The sequence below is a fragment of the Bubalus kerabau genome, chromosome 9 (genome assembly GCF_029407905.1).
Source record: "Bubalus kerabau isolate K-KA32 ecotype Philippines breed swamp buffalo chromosome 9, PCC_UOA_SB_1v2, whole genome shotgun sequence".
NCBI classification, from domain to species: Eukaryota; Metazoa; Chordata; class Mammalia; order Artiodactyla; family Bovidae; genus Bubalus; species Bubalus kerabau.
Genome location: NC_073632.1, coordinates 40,387,535 through 40,397,880, shown reverse-complemented (window position 1 = coordinate 40,397,880; position 10,346 = coordinate 40,387,535). Strand labels below are relative to the sequence as shown.

The 10,346-nt window shown below is 44.4% G+C and overlaps 1 pseudogene; it reads right to left on the bottom strand.

Annotated features, from left to right (window-relative positions):
* Positions 1-675: 675 nt before the first annotated feature.
* LOC129619556 (peptidyl-prolyl cis-trans isomerase D-like) lies at positions 676-2,477 on the bottom strand (annotated as a pseudogene).
* Positions 2,478-10,346: the final 7,869 nt, after the last annotated feature.

Sequence of the window (10,346 nt, the reverse complement as noted above, 5' to 3'; positions counted from 1 at the left end):
GACCTCCCAGAGTCCCCACCTCGTGGTCAATAGAAAAGCTGTGGGCAGGTGGTGCCCGGAGGAAGTTGGAAAGAGCTCATGCAGAAGAGAGGGTGGGAAGTGGTACCTAAGAGGAGTCTAACACCATACTCAGTAAATGCTAGCCAAAAGGATAGAATTGTATTACAATAGTAATAGAGTCATAGATTGAAGAGCAGTAAAAAGTCCTTAGCAATTCGATATCACAATCATCCGTAATTTAACGAAGAAAAGACACAGGTTCTGCTTGGTTTTTTTCCCAAGCTTTTGCCTGTTTATTCAAACACAATGTGTCTTAAGGAGTTTAGAAACAGGCTGGAGACACCATTATCCTTTGAATAACGCAGAGAGCCACTGAAAAGGGAATCGAAGCCACAGTAGGTTGTAACACTGGTGTATTAAGAGTAAGTCCCTATCCATATTCCTGGACTGTAAACACGGGGAACCAAAGTATCAGAGGTCGCACTGCTGCTGCTAAGTCGCTTCAGTCGTGTCTGACTCTGTGCGACCCCATAGACGGCGGTCCACCAGGCTCCCCCATCCCTGGGAGTCTCCAGCAAGAACATAGGGGGTATCAAACAGAACCAGACAAACCCCTTTGTTCTGTCTTCCTCGCTTATGCAATCAACGCATACTTAAGCAAAACTGAATTCCTCGTTAAGCAAACATTTTTGCATGAGCTGCCTTCTCTTTATCTTTCTGTGCCTTTATCTTTTGCTTGACTTGCAGCAATTCTGCCTGGATAGTTTTATCTTCTGGTGCTATCTCCTGAGCTTTCTTAAAATCAGCCAATGCTTGAACATATTCTTTTAATCCTTGCCATCCTTCAGCTCTACGGTACAGTGCTTTGGTATTTGATGGGTCTATTTCAAGGGCCTCCAAACAGCTATCGACTGCACCCTGCCGATCGGACATCTTCAGTTTGTAAGCGCTGACATTCGGCATGCAGCTCAAAGCGACAGGCTGCAGCTTTGCTCCATTTGCGTCCTCAGCAGGAGCCCTAGAGCCTTCCACATACCTTAAAAATGTTGTGTATTTTTTAATGGCCATCTTCCAGTTCTGGGATTTGAAAAATGTATTTCCAATGTTTCTTAAGTCTTCTGATATTAATACAATTTTATCTACATCTTTTAAATCCACGTCCGCAACCTCGGGGAAATCTGGGTGACTGTCACCAGATTCATCCCTTGGGAATATTTCCCAATCATCACCTTCTTTCAGTTCTCCACATTCTGCAATAACACAAAATTTGGCAGGTTTTTCACCTTTCACCTCCACATTTTCCAGAATCTTTGCCACACCCATTCTTTAATCCCTTGGCCAAACACTATGTGCTTCCCATCCAAGTGTGGAGTCAGAACCGTGGTGATGAACTGGAAGCCGTTGGTGTTGCTGCCCGCTTGGCCATGCTCAGCAATCCCTCCTCGTCATGCTTATAACGGAAATTTTCACCTTCAAGTTTTTCACCATAAATGCTTTCTCCACCTGTCCCATTCTGATTTGAGAAGTCTCCACCCTGAATCATCAAGTTTTTAATAATTCAATGCAAAGGACATCCTTTGAAACAGGGAGATTTTCCAGTGTTGAGTCCAGTGCTTTTTTCTCCTGTATACAATGCACAAAAATTCTGCAGTTTTGGGTATAATATCTGCAAACAATTCTAAGACAATTCAACCAACTTTCTCCCCTCCGATGTCCACATTGAAGAAGACTCGGGGGTTACTGGGGTTGGAGAGCTTAGCCTGGGGGATGGATGCAACATTGTGGCTTTAAGACGCATGTATGACCACCTCGTAACACCGCGTGGTCACTGGACAGCTCAAACCCTGAAGTTGCAAGGTCCACCCACAGGTTCTGTTTTAAAAGAACTTGTTTCATGGAAGAATTTTAATATTGGCTGATTTTTTAAGCAGTTTTCTGACTATCAGCTCAGTCTAACTAGAGCTGATTAACTGGGGACCTGCAGCAATGTGCCAAAAAACTCACAGCACCTGCCCTTCAATTGGATTAAAGAAAAATTGTTCCTTAAAGCATGGAGCAAATCACACATTTCCACGAGCATCATCAGCAAGTATCTGCTAAGTTAACTTAAGTGATTCTTCAAATTTGCCACTGTCACCTGCAAGACTTCACATGGAGTCATCCTTCCCCATCCCATCACCCCTTTATGACTATGACCCATCCCTCAAACCTAAACTGGAAAATCACCGTTACCAAAAAGCCTTCGCATCCCCCTCTCTCTCCCCTTCGCTTTCCCTTCCTTCTCCCCTGTCTCCCTTCCTTGCATTTTTCATCCCTCTCATTACTTTATCTGGGTTGCTTTCACATTACTCAATTTTACTGCTATCACTACATCTCTCATACTCTTAAAGAGTGACTCTTTCCCTCACTAGATCGTCAGCTCTTCCAGGGCTGAAATTCCGGCACTTATCTTTTAGGACCTGACACACAGCAGGCATCCAGCAAATTTCAGCTCAATGAAAAAATAAATCAGTTGCTATTTGAATAATAGGGAAAATTGCAAAGGTTTTTAAGAAGAGACGGTAGCTGATGGCTATAGTGGGGTAAATCAAGGGAATCTTGGAGTAGTTAGATGCGAAAGGAAGATGAGACTCATGGACTTAGAAGAGACAGGCTGTTTCAGCAGAGGCTGTGACCATAGGTGGAAACATGTTTAATTTACTGTAAAGCAGTGGATTCTCCAGCTTGGCGAGGGCAGGGAGCTCTAGAGCAGGTCACGGGGAATAAAATCAGAGAGGAAAGTCGGGGTCAGGTTGCAGGGGACACCAAATGGCAGGCTTAGCAGCCTTACCTTTGTCCTCTATTTTAAGTTCTCAAAATATTTTGAGCAGTAGGCAACACAGCCCAGTGGAGTTTAAAAACAGCTCGTAGACGTGCGGAAGAGCAATTGGAAGGAAGAAACCAACAACACTTAAGAAGCAAAAAGTGACTTTCCTTCACGAGCTCTGAGCCAAAGATAAGAGACAGAGTTTGGCGTTGGGAAAAACAATCTGGGAGGGCTTTAAAGATTATTTCCAAACTCAGTGCTTTCCTGTCCTGAGCTTAGAGTTGACATTCTCCACAACGTGACCTGAACTCTACAGTCTAGTCTTCTCAAGTCCTGCTGAGTGGCCCATTCTCTGTCTCCACACACAACCTCTGCGGCCTCATCTCTGGGAAGACCTTGAGGACTGAACTACCCTGCCTTCTACCCATTTCTTGCTGTCAAAATCTGACCTGCACTTTAACTCTCTCTTTATTTTTATTTTTTAAACTTTTTATTTCCTATTGGAGTATAGCTGATAAACAACGTTGTGAGAGTTTCAGGCGGACAGCAAAGGGACTCAGCCATACATATACGTGTATCCATTCTCAACCCTCTCTTTAAATGCTCTCTCATCCATGATGGGAGGTGAATGTAAGGAAGTCATGCCCAAGTAACACATGTTACTTCCCTTAAGCCTTCTGGAGACAAGCTCTCCCTACTTCAGGTGTCTGGTCATATGGGTAGGGATCAAATCTAACCATATCTCTCTTGAGTTTTACACAGAGGAAGGATAAAATGTGATGTAAACAAAAACCTGGATTTTAGCCAGTTCTATAGACCCGAGGCCATTCACAATTTTAGTTTCCTCACAGGCAAAACAAAGGGGTTGAATGAGGTCTTTACCGAGCTGACTCATGGTTTGACACTCCTCGTGACTAACAGTGAGACTTTTGTGTAGTAGTCGGGGGAGACACACAGGGAACTAAAGGCATGGTGCCTAGAGTGATTAGCATTTGTTCATGGACTAACTCGAGACCCACTGCAATCACTTAAGATGTCTCGATTGCCTCTGTTTAGAGTTGGCTGGTGCAGGGCCAAGGGATCAGAGCTGACCGCTGTTATGCCGGTGACTGCAGTAGCTTCCCCTCGATTATATTGAGATATTATTGACAGACAACAATTGTGTGTGCTGGTCTTTCAGTAGGGTCTCTTTGTGACCCCATGAACTGTAGCCCACCAGGCTTTTCGGTCCATGGAATTCTCCAGGCAAGAATACTGGAGTGGATTGCCATTCTCTTCTCCAGAGGGACTTCCCAACCCAGGGATCAAACCCTGGTCTCCTGCATCTCAGGCAGATTCGTGACCTTTTCAGCTACGGGGAAGTCCTTAAGGTTCAAGACGTATTGATGCTTTTGAACTGAGGTGTTGGAGAATCCTCTTGAGCATCCCTTGGACTTCAAGGAGATCCAACCAGTCAATCCTAAAGGAAATTAGTCCTGAATAGTCATTGGAAGGACTGATGCTGAAGCCGAAGCTCCAATACTTTGGCCACCTGATGCGAAGAACTGTCTCACTGGAAAAGACGCTGATGCTGAGAAAGATTGCAGGCAGGAGAAGGGGACGACAGAGGATGAGATGGTTGGATGGCATCACTGACTCAATGGACATGAGTTTAAGCAATCTCTGGGAGATGGTGAAGGACAGGGAGACCCGGTGTGCTGCAGTCCATGGGGTCGCAAAGAGTCAGACAGGACTGAGCGACTAAATTCAACTGAAAATGTATGTGACAAGTTAATGTGCGTATAACTTGCAAAATGATTACCTCAGTAAAGTTATTTACCACATCCATCATGTCATATGGATTGTATGTGTGTGTGTGTGTGTGTGTGTGTGTGGTAAAAACACTTAAGATCTACTCTCTCAGCAACTTTCAAGGATACAACACGATGCTGTTGACTCGAGTCACCACCTGTACTCCAGTTCTTAAAGCAGTGCTTCTCAAACGTAAACACACATATGCATCACCTGGGGAGGACAGTGTGTCCTGCATATCCCTGGGTTCAGCATCTTCGGATTCAACCAGCCATGAGGATGCAGAACTCACTCATCAGAGGCCAACTGTACACAGCACAATTTTATATCAGGGACTTGAGCATCCAAGGATTTTGGTATCTGCAGAGGTCTTGGAATCAATCCTATGGACACTGGGGAACAACTGTAGCAGGGCTTAGAGAGTCTAGATTTGTGATTTTCAAAGTAAGGCTCACAGACAGACATGAGTAGGGAGGGCCATCATGGGCTGAGGAATAACTCTATGGGGGAAATAAAGTATAATCCCATAGACTTGAATTTTTATATTCTAACAAATGCTGCTTGTTGGTGGAGGTTCCTACTGGGAGATTTGGTTGTCATGCATTGTTATTGTAATTATGTGAAATGTATTCATTCACTCAACCTCTACTGTTGCCAGGCATTGGTCTAGACACTGGGAGTACATCTGAACAAAACAAACAACTGGAAACTCCCTGCTTTCCTGAAACTCATATTTAATAAGGAAAATGTTGTAAACAGAACAAGATACACACATAGTTGGAATTCCTACACTTAAGCACACTTTTTAAAATCATATATCAATTTTTCTTCAGCTGCTTGCTGTTTGTAATGCTATTCTTGTCTTTTAATTATAAATTGATATTAGCTTAGCTTAAATTAATTATCAATTTAATTGTGGCCTGTTGTGGATATCCAAGGGAGGTAGTTTGCACATATGTTTGCACCAGTGGTATCTGCTGCTGCTGCTGCTAAGTCACTTCAGTCGTGTCCGACTCTGTGTGACCCCATAGACAACAGCCCATTAGGCTCCTCTGTCCCTGGGATTCTACAGGCAAGAACACTGGAGTGGGTTGCCATTTCCTTCTCCAGTGCATGAAAGTAAAAAGTGAAAGTGAAGTCGCTCAGTTGTGTCCGACTCTTAGCGACCCCATGGACCGCAGCCTATCAGGCTCCTCCATCCATGGACTTTCCAGGCAAGGGTACTGGAATGGGGTGCCATTGCCTTCTCCGAGTGGTATCTGAGGCCTATACATTTCCATTAGCTGGACTCCCAGACATGCAGGCATTTGAGACTCAATTATGAATCATTCACATTCCAGCTATCAGCTTAGTGTAATTAGAACAGGTTAACTGGTGACCAGCAGCAGTGTGATGAAAAGTCACAGATGACAGACCTGTCCCTCAATTGGATTAGAGAACAATCAAAAACTTGGAGCAAATCACAGGTTTCCATGAGCATCATCAGCAACAATCCTAAAGCAGATTTACCTAATCTCTTATCACCAAGTCCTTTTTCCTCAGAAGGAAGAAATGGATAGGGTAAGGGGACCATAATTCTGCAAGTTCACTGCATCCTTCTCAGGGAGAATCACGTGGAGGTTGAAATTCATGAGAATGCCTGCTGTAATCAATGATTCCTACCACCTGGAGTCTTACAATTATTATTATATACAAGAGTCATGAGTTTTCTGTTGGGTTGATGATTTCATTAGCCTTGTGCTTCCTTAGTTTCTGCTTCTCGGTTCTCTCTCTTGCCATCAGGGGAGCACTCACAGACACAGGCAGCTTGATTCCCTTCTCTCAGACAAGAGCAGGGTTTCTTTCCAAGTTTGGACATTGTAAGATGTTGGATGCTTACCCTACTTGGGCTCAGTTCAAACAGAAAAGTGAGAGATGCTGTCTTGGTAGTAGTTAGGATGTCAGACTGACAAGTGCCACTTGGCTTTTTTCACTTTGAAATACCTGATCTTTTTCAAATATTCTGCAATAAGTACATACTATTTTCATTATTTTAAAGTATTTTTAAATAAAATAAATGATTTGTTGAGGATGTTTGACTTAGTATGGTCACTGTGTTAGGAAAAGAAGTGAGGTGAAATTTTTAAAAACTGTTTGCTTCCTTTTGGCTAAAAAAGGAGAAACTAAATTATCTTTTTTATTACAGAAAATTGATTAAGTGCCCATTACCCTAGGAAACGTGTAACTGGACCTGGTTTTTTACTTTATGTGACTTAGAAAAGGTCTCCTCTTTTCTCAGAGCTCTGAGAAATGTCATTTTAATTTTTATACTTCTGGAAGGGAAAGCCCAACTCCAAACCCCTTTCCTAAAATTCCCAGGTATTTTCTAGTTCATAGAGTGGACCAGAGTGGCTTAGACCAAAGTTGGCTGGTAGGAAAGGACAGCACAGACCCCAAGGGGGCTTCACCTGCAGTACAGGGAGACGGCCACTGGTGGGCGCGCGAGAGAGCAGTGGCTGCAAGCCCCCACTGGCCACACTGCCAGTGTCTCCTTGTTACAAAGGCAGAACTCACCCGCTGTGAATTGAATTACCCCCACATTTGTAGACCAATCCACAGGGAGAGGAGAACTCAAAAGGAAGGAAGTATAGCTAAATACTCCTCAGAAGGCGCATGAGCCACACTCTGCTAAAATTTAACCATTAATAGGGAAAAGATAGCCATATTTGTACCCTACGCTGGTGAAATGAGTTTATTTGTTCTTATTTTTACCAGGCAAGATGAGGAGGCAATATTGCCTCAGCCAAGTTCTACAGAAAGATTAGGAGCCTGGATGTTTGTTGAGAAGATTCTGAATAAAGTTCTAGCAGCAAGTTTTAGCTCTGTGTCCTCTGCACTGTAGATCACAGCTGCAAGTTTGAAGGACCCGTTTCCTGGGAGAAGTACTCAGGAGACCCATGGGTGGCGCAGGAAGTGATGACAAAGGAACGTGACAAATGAGCAAACATCCAGATGCATCCCAGTGTCAGGGACTCTCTGAGCTGAGGGACTTGTTTGGAGGTAGGAGAGGAGCTGCAGTTCTTGTTTGTTTGAAAGCCTTTACTCTGGAGAGACGTGGCCTTAGTTCTTTCAAAGCTATTGGGAAGTTTCCACTTGCCCTGAAAGCCTTCCCAGACTAGGTGCTGCAGCGTCTGACAGGACCTCAGAGTCTTTCATCCTCTGAAACATGCTTTCCCAGGTGCCATTTAGAGCACTGGAATGAAAAGCCCATCAACACATATGTAAGCAAGAGTGAGAAGGAGATTTGTTGGGGACAAAGAAGCCAAGTCATTCCTCACCTCCAATTTGCTTAAGGGTGCTGGATTAGTTTCTGAGACTACCATGGGTAGCTGAAAACAGCAAAATGTGTTCTCTCACAATTCTTATGAAACAGTGCTCCACAGAGTTAAAAAAAAAAAAGAAAGAAAGAAAAACCCTGAAACCATGCCCCATAGTGTTAATAGAGACTAGTGACTAACAGAGGCCCTGAGGCTTCTGAAAGTCTGTTTCCACCCAGTTTTGAACCAGGGACCTCTGGCATGTGAGGCGAATGTGATAACCACTACACTACAGAAACAAGGCCCATATGGTTTGTCTTTACAGAACAGCAGATAAGGGAACAGTTTATTTAAAAAAAACCGTCTGCCTGTAACACAACAAAACTGGTTGAAACTAGATAGAACAGACAGGGCTGACCTGCGTCTGCACAGCATAGACTTGCTTGCCAGTAGGTGACCTTTTGATGTCAAAGCCCCAAATTTCCCCACATTTTACACTAACTTCCCCCGGATTTGCATGTGTCCCATGAAAAGGCAATGGCACCCCACTCCAGTACTCTTGCCTGGAAAATCCCATGGACGGAGGAGCCTGGTAGGCTGCAGTCCATGGGGTCACTAGGAGTCAGACACGACTGAGCGACTACACTTTCACTTTTCACTTTCATGCATTGGAGAAGGAAATGGCAACCCACTCCAGTGTTCTTGCCTAGAGAATCCCAGGGATGGGGGAGCCTGGTGGGCTGCCATCTATGGGGTCACAGAGTCAGACACGACTGAAGCGACTTAGCAGCAGCAGTAGCAGCAGCAGCATGAGGAAGCATGTAGTTCAGCTGCGCCTGTGCAGGAAGGTGGTTATGTCACCTTTCCCCCCTGCAGTCACTTTCCTCTCCACCTCTGACCATCCTATACTCCTCACCTATCAATGTCGCAAGTCCCCCATCTTCAGGGAGGCGGGTCTGAGATTGCTCTCCTGTCTCCTCAGTTGGCTGCCTCATGAATAAACTCTCTGCTGCAAACATTGACGTCTTGGTGTTTGGCTTGCTACCTGTTGGGCCAAGGAAACTGGTTTGGTAACACTGGAGGCTAGAAGTTCAAAGCCAAGGTGTGAACAGGACTGTGCTCTCAAAATTTTAGGGAAGAATCCTTCCTTGCCTCTTCTTTGCCTCTGGTGGTCATCAGCAGCCCTTGGTCCTCCTTAGCCTGGAGATGCCCCACTCCAATCTCTATCCCTGTTTTACACAGTATTCTTCCCTCTCAGCATTTCAGATCTTTCTCCTTATAGGGATACTAATTATTGGAGTAGGGCCCTTCCTAATCTAATATGATCTAATTTTAACTAATTACATCTGCAAGACCATAGTTCTGGAGGGTGGACTTCTGAAACAAGATGTGAAATTCCAGGTGGACATCAATTTGGGGGAACACAAGTCAACCTAGTCAGCTAGTCAACCTAGTGGGGCTTCCCTGGTGGCTCAGATGGTAAAAGAATCTGCCTGCAATGCATGAGACCCAGGTTCCATCCCTGGGTTGGGAAGATCCTGTGGAGAAGGGAATGGCTACACACTCCAGTTTTCTTGCTTGGAGAAAACCATGGACAGAGGAGCCTCATGGGTTATAGTCCGCAGGGTCACAAAGAGTCAGACACAACTGAGTGACGAACACTAGTCAGCCTAGTACAGGAGCTTTACCTGCTTTGACTCTATTTGCTTCACTGCAGATGGTGACTGCAGGCATGAAATTAAAAGACGCTTACTCCTTGGAAGGAAAGTTATGACCAACCTAGATAGCATATTCAAAAGCAGAGACATTACTTTGCCAACAAAGGTCCGTCTAGTCAAGGCTATGGTTTTTCCTGTGGTCATGTATGGATGTGAGAGTTGGACTGTGAGGAAGGCTGAGTGCCGAAGAATTGATGCTTTTGAACTGTGGTGTTGGAGAAAACTCTTGAGAGTCCCTTGGACTGCAAGGAGATCCAACCAGTCCATTCTGAAGGAGATCAGCCCTGGGATTTCTTTGGAAGGAATGATGCTCAAGCTGAAACTCCAGTACTTTGGCCACCTCATGCAAAGAGTTGTCTCATTGGAAAAGACTCTGATGCTGGGAGGGATTGGGGGCAGGAGAAGAAGGGGACAACAGAGGATGAGATGGCTGGATGGCATCACTGACTCAATGGATGTGAGTCTGAGTGAACTCCGGGAGTTGGTGATGGACAGGGAGGCCTGGCGTGCTGCGATTCATGGGATTGCAAAGAGTCGGACATGACTGAGCGACTGAACTGAACTGAACTGAATGTTCTTAATATGAAGAAGTATCAAGGTAAAAAGAGGATTTCTCTTTCTTAATTGAAAAAAAACAATGTTTAATAATCTATTCCTACAAATATATGATTTAAATTTAGAAATCATAACAAATTATATTTCAGTTTCCAACCTCAAAACTAGACATTTCCTTGT